A 6085-nucleotide genomic window follows, 5' to 3' on the forward strand; every position below is an offset into this window, starting at 1 on the left:
CCTCCCGCCGCGCAGCCGAGCCGGGCGGGCAGGTGCCGCAGCGGCTGGTCAGCCCGTGAAAGCAGGAGAGAAAAAAAACCCCATCAAAATAGCTGCAATCCAGGGGATGGGAAGAATTCACTTCAGGATGCCAACAGCACACAGAGGACTTGACGTTTATGCTAGTTTGTGGTTTAAAAATTACTTCTAGAAATTGATAATTTCTGTGCAGCCATAGAGCTTTTTCAATGCTGGCAGTAACATATTTAGTTGGAGCAATGAATTACCTTTAGAATATACCATCAGATTTTTGAAACTCGTTTGTACCAGAACTACCTCTTGAACTGTAATAAGATAGTTTCCAGAGTTGGCATCCGCGGTTTCCTGAACTATGGCTTCACTCCTGGCAGAGCCATGACAGAGCTGCCTCGCTGGGAGGGGGCATTTGGAAGTGGATCATGAGAAGAAGAAACCCCTCTGATGGAAGGGAAGGACAATCCTTGGTTACAAAGGCTCAGATGTAGACAAAACAGAGAGGGGAGGTGACTTGCACTCTGTCTCCTTCCTGCATCTGTGCCTGGCCCTGCTGAAATCCAGATCATCTTTTCAGCTATAACTGGGCCTGGGAACCACAGGGTTTGCTCTTTAGCCTCTTGGAGTAACAGTCTGAACTGGGATAAAGCCTTGGTCGTGGAAAAGGTCTATCACCACCACATCATCCTCTTTTCACTTACAGAACTTCTTAAAAAGTGGGTTTTTTTTCCATCTTTTAGACTTAAGAGCAGAAGACTGAGAAGACTCAGTTGTCTTACTAGGAGTCAAGTTCTGATTTGATAAGGGGTAATTAATGTAGTAACAGCTTTTGAACTGGAGAACTGCGTAAAGCACCATGCTGTATTTTCAACAGACGTGCTCATGTTGCTTACTAATTGTGTGGAAGAATCTCATTGATTTGATGAGGAGGACACTTGTGGTCCATTACTAATACAAAAGCCAGAGCCAAAGTTTCAGTTTTGATTAGGTATTAATGGACTACTAAATCCTCTAAAATTCTTTTGAATCCATATAGGGATTGAAAATTGATTCTGAGTGTATGAGACATTAAATGTTGTGTAGAGATAGTATTTTGCAGCTTCTGAGAAATAACATTTTTGAAAAGTGCAGTATTTATGGGGAAAAAAATGAGACTACAAATAGGGAATGGAACAGTCCAGTTTGAATGATCTTGCATCTTTGGACTTGGGTGGATTTCTGTTCTTGACTTACTAGATACAGGATGTGTTTTCTGGAAGCAAATGTAGTGACAAGTTACATTTCCTGCAAGGAAACTCAGGAACTACAGCAGGATACTGTTTGCTGAGATGTTAAAAGCATCGATAATGATGATACTCTGCCATTCTTATGCACAGCTTGGTGTAAATTGGGAGAAAAGATGTCTGCAAGGAGACATTACCAAAAAGGAATAGATAATGTGCTTTTCATGAGAACAAATGAGTGTTCTGCTTCTTCATAATCCCTGTTACAATGGAATATATTATGGCTGTTATTCCCCATAGCATATAATAAAAAGTACATTATTTGTCTGCACCTGTTTCCCATATGCTGCCTACTCTGTGGTAAATTACATATTATGGAGGTGAAAATCAATGTATTACAGAGAATTCTGCTGTCCACTAGATAATTGTAAACAATCAGAAAATAGAAAAATGATTTTCCCACCAGAATGTGAATTCCTGTTCTCAAGCAGTGTTCAGCCTCCTGTGCTGCGCCTCAAGTCTTGGGGCAACATCTTCACTTCTAAGAGGGAGGATCCTCCTCTGGGAGCAGGATTTGACCCCAGTCTTGATCCTCTCTGCATATGAGTGTTAATTACAACAATTAAAGTTACACTGAGAGGTTGGGACTTGGAGATGAAAAACTGATCTGATCCTCTCTCACAATACTATGTCAAAAGACCGTGAGTTATAATTATATTAGTTTATTAATTTCAAAATAACTGAAACCACAAGTGGGCATTGTTCTCTGGAATAATAATTTTGAGTTGTGTCATCTTGTTACTACAGCTGCAGAACCATCAAAGCATGTTTTGTCTTTATGCAGAAATTGTGCAGGAACAGACTCTATAGGTATGTTTGGTTAAATTAGGCTGTTTCTAACAACTTTCATTTCACCTTCGCTAAATGCTATAAAGGAAAGTTTTCCTTCTCAATGCTCTTCTGTCTCCTTCTCTAAGATGATTTTATGTATTATCTTTTAAAACAATCTTTGCCAAAAGCAAATTATTGCTTTATTTTCTAAATACTTGGGCTGCAGAGTGACTCTGTATTTTGCAGTTGTCCTAAAATAGGACAGCAGAAGCACCTAGGCAAGTGGATTGAAAATAGAAGTTACTTGAAATAAGGTGGTGCTGTAAGTCTTTGTGATTACAATGCTTAGTACACGTTGTTTCAGTTTTCTGTGAGCTGCAAGCTACTGAAGCTGTGGGATTGCACCAGATTTTTGGTGGTTTTGTTTTCTTTCATCTGTTTCGTATTATGTATGAACATAGGGTGATTATCGCTTGCATGGTGTAGTGTTTCACAAAATCGTAGCATTGTTTAGTTTGGTGGTGACCTCCTGAGATATCTAGTCTGGCACCGCCTGCTCAAGCAGGATCAGCCAGAGCAGATTGTGCAGGACCACGTCCAGTCTGAGTTGGAACGTCTCCACAGAGACTCTACAACCTCTCTGGGCAACCTGTGCCAGCGTTCGACCACCCTCTCAGTAAAAAAGTGCTTCTTGGTGTTCGGAAGGAATTTGTGTGGTTTAATTTGTGCCCATTGCCTCTTGTCCAGAGAAGAGTCTGGCTCCCTCATCCTCGCTCCTGCCCAGCAGGTACTGAAACACGCTGGTAGGATCTCCCGGAGCCTTCTCCAGGCTGAACAGCCCCAGATCTCTCTCAGCTTCTCCTCTTATGAAAGATGCTCCAGTTCATTGCCCCCCTTTGTGGCCCTGGTATTTGTGGTGGCGTGTACTAACACATGATGGTTTATTTATTTATTTTTACTGCCTAGGGATTGGTTTTAGCTTGATTTCTTAAGCAGCTGACCACTCTGTTAGACAGTCACCCTCAATAACTTAGGAAGCTGGTCATTGATTCCAGCCATATTTGTAAAAAAAGGACTAGTTTTAATTTTTTTTTTTTTAAATGAAAACCGTAAGAGAGAAAGGCCAAGTGGATGTCCTGCCTGGAGCAGAGACAGGCAGCGCTTGCCAGCATGCAGGTTAGTAGCAGGCAGCAGGACAGTTGACACATGGGTCTGGGGCAGGTGGGTCCAGCGTGCAAACACCGTCTCTTCCCAGTGTCTGCTCTGAAGGCACTAGGAGTAGAGTTGGGATGGGGAAAAGACTAGGGGAAACCAGCAGACATCCCCAGGGAAGACAAGCTTTATTGGATCCACTCTTAATGAGACATTTTATTTTATGTAAGTCACTTTCCTAATGTTCTGGATTCTTCTCTTGAAGAAAACCACCACCGTGTGCCCTAAGTGCTGGTTTCTGCAGAGACTGTCAATCACATTTGGGCACTAATTCCAAGATTAGTGAGCACGTGTAAATACATGTAAAAACTTTTAACAGACAAGAAGCACAGAAGCATGCGGACTGTTGGTGAACACTAGCATTGCTTCCTCGAGGGCACAAAAGCAAGGTAGACCCTGCTGCGCGTGGAGGTGGTCTTCTGACGTTGTGTTGCATGAATACTGCTTCCAGTGAAATTTCTTACATCTCAGGGAAATGGCAGTGGCTGTCCAAAGAAACAGAAAATGCATTAATAGCAAAGTAAGATCTTGGTCAGTTGATTTGCAACATCGGTTAATGCTCATTAGAATTTTTAAAGTGGATGCTCATTTAACATGCGTACATGTATGGTATAGTGATAAGTACCTAGTGCTGGTTAGGAGGTCTGACCCCCTCATGAAAGGGTTTTGTAGCTCGTGTTCTGTGCTATGGCAGTCCAGCACCTGAAGCAACCTCCATTGGAAGGTGGTTAAGGAAACCTCTGTCACAGTTGTTTCTAAATGATGACTCTTCTGCCTGTGGTGGTAGGTGTGTTTCCAGGCTGCAGGCATTGGAGGGCAGGTGGTGCTGCCCCTGTCAGCGTGGCTGGGCTCTGGGAGCGAGGAGACAGCGTGTGACCATGTGGCAGAGCCTTTCAGGCTGCAGTTCTCAAAGATTTATTTTCTTGTTGTTGGACCCAACTGAGAGATGGGCAGTGCTGCTCCAGGCTGCCCGCTCATGTGACACGAGCTTTGGCAGCACAGAGCACCTTGAAGTGGTGTGTGCTACCGCATGTGACATTCCCAGTGGGCTGTCTTTTGAGTTGTCATCTTCTGGACTTCCCCATGTGTATATCTGTGCTCTGGGTTCTTTCACAGAATCACAAACTGGTTGAGGTTGGAAGGGATCTCTGGAGGTCATCTAGTCCATCCACCCTGCTCAAGCAGAGTCACCCAGAGTACGTTGCCCAGGACCATGTCCAAGATGCACTTGAATATCTCTAAGGATGGACTCTACCAGCTCTCTGGGCAGCCTGTGCCAGTGCTCAGTCACCTGCATAGTGAAAAGGAGTTTCCCAATGTTCAGAGGGAACCTCACGTGTTCCAGTTTGTGCCCATAGCCTCTTGTCCTGTCAGTGGACACCACTGGCAACAGCCTGGCTCCATCCTCTGCACCTTCCCTTCGGGTATTTAGAGTCACCTGGTGTCATCCTTTCTCCCTTCCAAAAAAATCAACATCTCCATCTTCTGATGGCATGTTGCCATGGCCATTGCTTCCTCTTTATGGCTTGCTATTTGCATTGTTATTTTAGGTGATAACCATGTTCACTTACCAGTATTTATTTTTATGTAATAAGATGCCTCTGGTGTTTTGTTGGGCAGTGTTTTGGGAAGAAACAGTCCTTTGTGAGAGGCACAGACTGTAGTTGCCACAGGTTTTTGTGTGGATTGAGGTACATAAAGAGCTTGCCAACTGAGTGACAATATTGCAAGTTCACTAGCTCCTATCTGTGTCTCAGACAACAGAAGGGCATTTGAAAATCCACTCTTCACTTTTGTTAAGGGATACATTGAATATTGTCCTTCCTTTGTACACTAATTCCATTTAAGAAGATGGTGAGGAAGGGTGATAGTAGTGATGCTCTGTGCTCCAACCTCTGCTGTTTTCCACTGAGTGCTTTTTCCATTTCTGTCTTGTATTTTCTTTCTCTGTGAAATGAATCACAGCCTGGGAAGGCACTTTCTGTTTCCCTACCCTGAAACCTGACCTCTCAAATAGCTGATTAATGGTAGTTTCTGCAGCTTGATGGTGACCTCATAGCGTCGAAGGAGGAAAGCATTTGGGAATAGCAGATACCAGATAAAGAAAGGCTTTGGGTATCACGTGGATCCTTTCCACTATATGCAGTTGAAAGTAACTGGCAAGCATGAAATGCAGACTTACTGCACAACCATCTGTGTGCAAGATCTGTCTCTTTATTCTTCAGACCCCTCTTCATCCCTTTCTAGAGCCTGTGGGCACTGCTAGATTGCACCAACAGAAGGGGTGACAGAATCCATGTTGTTATTAGAGGGTTCTTCCAATCCACCTTGGGTCCACTTTTGCAGTTGTCTTGATTTACAAAAGCTGTTGGTCCCAGAGAAACTAGATTCTTAATTTTCGTGAAAAGTACTGTGATATTTGTGATGATTTTTTTTCTGAGCATACAAATGTTATATTTCATATTTATGGTATTTTCCTCCTTACTTATTGTAAGTTTTCAAAATATATCAATTTTAGTTGTTCAGAAGTAAAAAGCAACACAAGTGTGTCTGTAAAGCGATCCTATATCTTCTGGGTAAGACAAACCTTAAATCATCTGAATATTATTTTCTTTTTTTTCCTCTTATGTCTTTTGTCAGTGATGTCACTTGAATGTGATTCAGAATTGATTGCAGTATTGCAGATTATGATTAAAACTCAGCAACTAAGGCTAATAAAAAGTAAGGAACAACAAAAAATGTTTCTGGAGACTTCTGTGTTTCAAATTCATATCCAAGTAGGCAGCGTTAGTTATAATGATTCTAAC

Source organism: Athene cunicularia, assembly GCF_003259725.1.
Source record: "Athene cunicularia isolate RWA chromosome 14 unlocalized genomic scaffold, athCun1 chr14_part1, whole genome shotgun sequence".
NCBI classification, from domain to species: domain Eukaryota; kingdom Metazoa; phylum Chordata; class Aves; order Strigiformes; family Strigidae; genus Athene; species Athene cunicularia.